The sequence below is a fragment of the Schistocerca gregaria genome, chromosome 3, assembly GCF_023897955.1.
Source record: "Schistocerca gregaria isolate iqSchGreg1 chromosome 3, iqSchGreg1.2, whole genome shotgun sequence".
NCBI lineage: Eukaryota > Metazoa > Arthropoda > Insecta > Orthoptera > Acrididae > Schistocerca > Schistocerca gregaria.
This window is the reverse complement of record NC_064922.1, coordinates 119,800,004-119,808,301: the sequence shown is the minus strand read 5'-3', so window position 1 is coordinate 119,808,301 and position 8,298 is coordinate 119,800,004. Positions and strand designations below refer to the sequence as shown.

Below are 8,298 nucleotides of genomic sequence, written 5' to 3'. Positions count from 1 at the left end.
CGAGCAAGCTGCTGTTCTTCTCACAAACTCCAAATTTTTTCTAAGTCACCTTGCATCGTCACATAAAGACGACACCTTCCGGTGCAACACAGAGTTATCAGCATACAACGGCAGACTGCTTGCTGTTCACCCTGTCTGTCAGATCATTTTCGTGTCTAGAGATGTTCCTTTGTGCCTCAGGATATGTCCTATCAACTTAACCAATGTCTCTGTAAAGGTATGCCACAAATTTCATTTTTCACTAATTCTATTCAGTAACTCCTCATTGGTTATTGAATCTGTCCACTAGCCTTCCTTATTCTCCACATTTCAAAAGCTTATAGTCTCTTCACCTAAGAAGTGCTTATCATTTACGTTCCAAATTCGTACTAGGATACACTCCAGACAAATCCCTCCAGAAAGATTTTCTAACTTTTAAACTTTTTGTTCGACCTTAAGAAATTTCTATTTCATTAAAATTCTTTTCTTGCTATTTTCACTCTGAATTTAATGTTCTCTTTACCACGAGCAGCTACTTTGCTGCCCAAATACATTAAATTCATCTACTGGTTTCAGGGTATCATTTCGTAATCTACTTCACTCATCATAGCCTGATTTAATTCAACTGTATTCCATTATATCGTCCTTGCAAGACACTATCCATTTCGTTTACCTGTCCTTCCAAGTTCTTTGCCATTTCTGACAGAAGTACAATGTCGTTGGCCAATCTCAATGTTTTTCTTTCTTCTTCCTGATCTTTCGTTTGATTTGGTTTATTTCACAGTCTGTTCAATGAATACATTTAACATCGTCGGGCATAGCCTACGACACTGTCTCACTCCCTTCTCAACCATTACTTCCCCTCCACATTCTTCTACTCCTATGTTCTACTCCTATGACTGCAGTCTGGTTTCTGCAAAAATTGTGAATAACCAGTCGCTTCATTCGTTTTTTCCCAGGTATCTTCAAAATTTCTAAATGTGTACATTCAAGGTTGTGAAGAGCTTTCTCTAAATCTACAATTGCTGTAAACATGTGTTTGCCTTCCTTCTGTCTACTTACTAAGATCAGTCAGAAAATCAGTACTGCTTCGATTGTTCCTACTCAAGAATCCAAAGTGATCATCCTTGAGTTCAGCTGTGTTATTGTTTCTTAAAGTATCTACACCTCCTCATGAATCCGTTGGTACAGTGAAAGCATACGTAAAAGTCTCCATCGTTGTAGGCCACCTTGATTCACAATTACCTGTTGACCACTTGATTTTGACAGGTCAACAATTACTTCAGTATTGTTGCATAATTTTCCAATATTTTATATAATGTGTTGCGGATTTACCGGTTCTTCAAGGGTTTTCCATAGAAGTTTTCATTCGATCGAGGATCTTTTCGAAGAGTGTGAATGCCCTGTCAGTAGCTAGACTGAACTTTGTATTGAGCAGAAGACTCGTATCATCTAACGCTGTGAAGCGTCAGCGGAGATTCCTCAGCGTTGGCGACTCTTTTCAAATAATTGTTACGCTCTTACAAGAGGATAAACGAGTAGCTACGTTTTCATGAGTGACAGCATTAAGCAACTCTACTTCACGAAGCTCATTTGCGACACAAGCGTTCTCTGGGGGCCAGACTAATGAGTAATTCCCATCAGCTCGGCTGCATGAGCTGAGCTCTCACCTTAGTTGAATGACTACATTGACTTAAGTCCTGAAAAGAGGGCTTCCATGAAGAACCACACTGAAAACGATTTTTTTAAAATTTATAGCAAATGCAATTTTTTGGCACACAATTGAAAATTTGAAAAAATATCGCAAAATTCTCATTAGAACAAAGTGGTATGGACGTTATGGCGGAAGGAAATGTGTCGTCAGACTTATTTTCAAACAGATCACAACCTTGAATAAGGACGTTGTTGCTGTGGAGATGCAGGAGCTCGCAAGAGTGTACACGAAGCCTGTCGATGTGAGAATGTCCAAACTCCACATGTACCGATTTCTTTATGAGTTTTCAGAAACCTATTCCGCACATCCAAAGTTACTTTTATGGATACAGACAGCTTCATCGGATGGGTGAAGGGCTGTGGTCCAAATGAACTAATAAATTGCCACGCCAATACATTCGACATGTCTTCATATAACACCGATAATACTTATTGTTGCACATTATAAGAAAGTTATCTGCCTTATGAAAGACGACGCAAATGGGTTGCCGATTGTGGAGTGTGTCGATCCACCACGAAGACATATGCATATCGCAGATTGGGAGGTGCTACCCAGAGGCAGGTGAATTGTGTGCATCGTGTGCGATCCAGGCCTCTAATGACTGAAGACTACTTGCGGTACGTGTACAGTAGTTTTGGCGGTGCTTCGCCACAGCTGCAGCATATTGTGCAGCAAACTAGGATTCACTTGCGAGGACACAAGGTGTACACCGTGCTGCAGTCTAAAATAAGTCTGTCGCCTCGTGAAAGTTAGTAAGTGAATTGTGAGGAAAGGCATGAGACTCGCCCATACTCACAACATTCACTTGATGAAAGCGGTGAGAGTGAGAAAGAGTGTGAGAGATAGTGATAGAGGTTGCGAATAGTGTATATGTCATGGCGAGGCGTGCGCATCGCTGCCGTTGCGCGCTACGCTAACTCGGCCGTTGAGAGCTCGTGAAGAGGTTTCTGTGCTGTGGGAGCCGCGCAGAGTAAATTGTCGTGCGTTGTTTTGACAACGCGTGCAGATTGTGGTGTTTCGCGCCTCACAGCATGGGAAAGAAGGGTGCGCAGAGGAAACCTGCCGCTACGAAGGGTCCTTCGTTTGCCCAACTCACTAAGTCTGCCGACCATGCAAGGAACTCCCGAGAAGACGAGTCGCGGCCTGTCCCCCCTTTGTACATCAAGTGTAAAGGTGGGTGGACAGCGCTGTTCGACACCATGACGAACTGCGCACGGAACGAAGTGGTCTACGAGTCTGTCGATACAGACTCGCTGATCTGCGTTCGAGCCGCAAACGTGGCCGAACACAGGGCGATCAAGGTCGCAGTGGCCGACCACATCGTCGACGCGCCGCCGGCGCGTGAGAAGGCACCTTCCGCAGGAAGGATGAAGACGACCAAGGCACTCCTCAGGGGGGTACCTTGGTGCTGTGACGAGGCAGCGGTCCGGGAAGGGCTGCTGCGAGCCGGGTTTGGTGGTGTAACCGCAAGGCTGCACAACCGGACCAACAAGAAGAGGGCGCCGCTCTATGCCGTTACCGTGCATACGGCCGACGGCGGGAGCGACATCTTCGACTTGCGGAAGCTGCTGGGCTTCCCGGTGACGTCAGAGGCTCTCCCGAACGCCATGGACCCCCTGCCCCAGTGCTTCAGGTGCCAGGGCGAGGGCCATGTTGCGAAGTATTGCCGCAACGCGGTGCGGTGCGTCAAGTGCTCAGGGGAGCACGACAGCCGCGCCTGCGACCGCGGCAGCAACGTTCTGCCGACCTGTGTCCGGTGTGGCGGCCCGCACGTCACCAGTTGGCGCGGCTGTGCTGCTTTTGCAAGCCGCAGCCGTGTCGGGGGCGGCGAGGGGGCCGCGGCCGCACCGACACAGCGGAAGATGCGAAGACGACGTCAGAAACGGCGTAGGGCGCAGAACAGCCCGGCGCAGCAGAGGGACGGCGCAGCAGCAGTTCCACCTGCCAGGAGCAGGGAAGACCGCTTGGAAACGGGCGGCCAGGACGCAGCCCGCGCTCCCGAGAAGATACGTGACCTCGAACTCGGCAACGCCGTGAAGGAGGCCACTGCAGCCCTCAGAGCCGTCATTGCGACAGAGAGGGCTGCCTTCGCAGCCGCCGTGGCTGCAGAGAAAGAAGAGGCCTTAAGGCAGCTGCGAGCAGTCTTCGCCCGAGGCCCCGGCGCAGTAGTACCTGCGAACACTCCTGCGACCTCGCAGAAGGACGTCCGCGCGCCTGAGCCAGCGGTTGCCCCAGCAGCACCGCAGGTGAGAGGTGCAGTGAAGAAAACCACCGCTCCAGCTGAACCGGTGGCAACGCCGACCACGACGGGAGCCGGTCCCCCAAGGGATCGAGAAGCCAAAAGGGCAGCCTTTATCGCCCAGGCGCGAGCGAATGGCAAAACTTCCTCGGACGCTGAACTGACGCAGCTCTTCGAACAAACGGAGCTCTTTGAAGCTACATTGCGAAAGAGCTGCGGCGTGCAGTAGAGGAGGACGCTGAACGGTAGCCGATCGCTGTCGTTCTGCACCAGCCTGATGAAGCTGCACCAAGTCACCGACGACAAGGCGCAGCAGAGGGCCCAACAGCAACGCATGCGTTGCCGCGCTGAACTCTCGTGTTACAGGGAGGAAGCCACTGCAGCCGGCCTAGGGGACTACAAGCGAGCCCAGCCGCAGCACTCGGACTGACCCAGCTAACGGACACGCAGCACATAGGTAACGATGCATGATACCTCACGCTAACCGACCTCACCTTGCATGCTCTATCGCAGCTAGCAAGCCGCTACTGCCCTTATTACCCGTCCTACTGTCGCAGAGGTTTTTTTTCCCTTGGCTCTGGCCTTGGCACTTTTTTTTCCTCTGCCCTTACAACCGCTACCCTTCAATCGCTTTCGACCACTTCTATCTCCTGATGGACCATGTAAATGAGTAATCTTACCCAGACGCATGGACAACATCACAGCCTGCATCCTGTGACGCCTGATTCAAAACTAACATGCTTACGGAGGTGACAGTAGAACTTTTGGTTTGGTCACCACGTTGATGCGGCGTGGAGGGGCCCCCATCCTATTTTTAGTGTATATGTCGAATAGTACGACATGTATACCACAGTGTAAAATTTTTTGTTGTGTACGATGCATATATATATATATATATATATATATATATATATATATATATATATATATATATATATATATATATATAGTGTGTGTGTGTGTGTGTGTGTGTGTGTGTGTGTGTGTGTGTGAGTGCCAACATAGTAGTACAGTGTACACATGTAAATAAATATGCACACCATGTGTGCTGACAGAATGTAAATATGTAACTGTAACATGTGTGCTGATGACAACGTCACTTGTTAACAGACAGTGGAAACGAAAAATGTTTAAACACGTCCATATAATGAAAAAATTTTGTTTGAAAATATTTGTATCCTCCACATCACGCGTGTAAAGAGTACACTTGTAAATACAATAGTTTTTAAATTTCACATGCCTACTTGCTGAGAATGTCTGTATTACACTGGCATCTTCTGTGAATGCTATGAGTGCAACATCTTTAAATATGTACTATCTGCACTCATCAACATGGAAAACTTGAATGTCTGCAATGGTGTTCACACTTTGAGACGGCATTTTGAAATGCTCTGTGTACAACATAACACCTGATCATTTCTGTAGCTCATTGCACAACACCAGTGAGTGAGTAACAATTAATTGCATGGTCCTGTTGAACTAGAGCATATACTGCAGTGCTTTTCTGCAAGTCTTCTGAAGATACAAATTCAGTTTATACGTGTATCCGTCCACATATTTCGTTCTATTTTGAGCAGTCTATTACGATGATTGGTGGCAGCTCCTTGAGTGAGTAGACATCCTTTCTCTTCAGCCCGTTTATAGTACGAAGTGCGGAACCTTGCATGAATCTCAAATGCCAGACTGTATACATTTTCATCTCACTGTGGCAGTAAATTGTTGTATGGATAAATTTACGAATTCAAGTAGACTGTAGCATTAGTTAACTCTTGTTTGTCAAGTGTGGTGGAATCATTTGCTGTACTCCCCCATCTGTCGGTCTAAAGTGCAAGTGTGACGAATCTAGTTATGTCCAATTGAAAGACGTTTCAAAAGTCCTAATTTATCTGGTTACTGTTGGTAGCACAGAGTATTCAAAAAGCTCCCATGAACATAGAATTAGTGGCAGATATGCGCCAGCATTCAGAACTTTTGTTTACTTCAAACGGTCCTTGTCCACTACGGGCATTCCCAACATTATTTTATTGATGATGACCTCCATCTCCTCTGTAACTGAATACATTTTTGTATAACATTCATAATAATTCTCCATGTGTCCTAAAAATAACTCGTAAGCATTTTTAGGGGTTTTGCATGCATTGAATGGCTGGTACTGTTCCACTGTTCTACCGGCTGTCTCATCTGTGGGCCATCCTGCGTATTATAAACCTTTCAAATTAGAGGGCGAAGTAGAGACATATGTTTTAACGGTTTATGCTGTGCCTACATCATGTATATGGTCAACAACCGCCTTAAGTTCACATCGTATCTGCTGAAACAGGAATGCAAAGCATTATGTGTACCCTTCTATCCCACTGTAGCAGTACCATTTTTTTTTAAATCGCCTTCCAAATATATGAAACTCCTGCTTAGGATTTTCAAAGCTTCTTGGTTGTGGATAACAATCCTAATTTCATCTTTCTTGTTAAATATGGTTGAAGCATAAGGTTTATGCAAGAGGTTCTAAAAATGGTTGAAATGGCTCTGAGCATTATGAGACTAAACATCTGAGGTCATCGGTCCCCTAGAACTTAGAACCACTTAAACTTAACTAACCTAAGGGCATCACACACATCCATGCCTGAGGCAGAATTCGAACTGCGACCGTAGCGGTGGCGCGGTTCGAGACTGAAGCCCCTAGAACCGCTACAAAAACACTTATGCTTTCTAAGAAAGAAATTGTAGTGCTCTAAAAGAAGTAAAACTGCTGTAACGCCACCCTAAATATATTTTTCCATTCTGGAGAGTTGGGCAATCCCTCCGGTAAATATCACCCTCTCACCAGCACCATGGTATTAGCGGCACAGGTACCGGAATGAGCAACTGTTCCCGCCGCAGTCTCACTGTGCACCAGTGAGCTGTACAGCGGGAGATGAAGGCAGTTACCGACAAGCTGACGGCCACCGGTGTAGACTTACACACAACAACACTCGACACACAGAGACAGCCAGCAACACCACGGGATATGCCCTCCATAAAACCAATTGAGGGGCCGTAAACGGTGAAGCCCCAGCCGGGGAAACGCTACACGAACGCAAAGCCCGAAAATGGAAGAAGGTCGGTTCACATAACAGGTACCGCACAGACGACACACATACAAGTGAGCGCACATGTTCACGAGACAACCGCCGAATTACTGTTGCCAACACCATGAACATCAGGTATCAACACCAACAACACAGGTAACAACACAAAGAACCCCGCGACTGCATCACACTCAAGCACACACACACAGCTACACAGAGCCGAAACATGTCATCGCTTCGTTTCCCACCAGTCACGGTACACAACTATGCAGATCTTAGTCCGCTAAACAAAGTTTTTAACAAAACGCACAACTCCACAGCATATTGCTCAAAGCTCACGGGGGATCATATACAACTGTAGCTGGTGAACAAAATAGACTTCATGAATCCTTTCGATTTTGTGAAAGAAAGGAAGGTACTTCTCAGATCTTATAATTAAATGTGTCCTTTGAGACTCCCGTCTCGTTATTATCTCACGATAATGATCAAATATGAGGGGGAGGGAACTCGACCTAGATAGTTCGTGCAGCTATGTCTGCCATAGTGCCTCGGTGGTGTAGTAGTAGCATATCTGCCTAGTAAGCAAGAAGACCCGGGTTCGAGTCCCGGCCGTGGCACAAATTTTAATTGATTTAGTCTGCTTCGATCATATTTGATCATTATCGTGAGATAATAACGAGACGGGAGTCTCAAAGGACACATTTAATTATAAGATCTGAGAAGATCACCCTATGGTACAGCAGACGTCCCGCTACGTCCAAAGCTGGGTAGCTCGCCAATACCGGCGAGCCCTGGCAATAGTGACGATATTAAGGGAAAATGAATTAAAGTTTGTGTTGGGGAGGGAACTCGACCTAGGTAGTTCGTGCAGCTATGTCTACCATAGTGCCTCGGTGGTGTAGTAGTAGCATATCTGCCTAGTAAGCAAGAAGACCCGGGTTCGAGTCCCGGCCGTGGCACAAATTTTAATTGATTTAGTCTGCTTCGATCATATTTGATCATTATCGAAAGGAAGGTACAGCATTTTACTTACAGAACGGTATTGGAAAAATCTCAGCACTCCATGATCAAGTGGGTGGATCTCTATCCCCAACAAACACAGTACTCAATGAACTCGTTGCCATAATCTTGGATTCCATTCACATAAATCAAATGATAGACCTTCATGCAGCTACATGTTTGAGCTGACAGACACATCCAACTTCACGGTACGTATTGAACATCAAATTATTTCTTCAGATTGTTGTGAATGTAGAATTTACAACAAGCCATACACCCCCACCAACGTCATTTAGAACATG

General features: G+C 46.3%; 2 non-coding genes across 2 annotated transcripts; both read left to right on the top strand.

Annotated features, from left to right (window-relative positions):
* Positions 1 to 7,542: 7,542 nt before the first annotated feature.
* Positions 7,543 to 7,614, top strand: Trnat-agu (transfer RNA threonine (anticodon AGU)). Its single transcript has one exon. It is a non-coding gene; the product is annotated as a tRNA-Thr (tRNA).
* A 270-nt stretch (positions 7,615 to 7,884) lies between these two features.
* Trnat-agu (transfer RNA threonine (anticodon AGU)) lies at positions 7,885 to 7,956 on the top strand. The gene has a single exon. It is a non-coding gene; the product is annotated as a tRNA-Thr (tRNA).
* Positions 7,957 to 8,298: the final 342 nt, after the last annotated feature.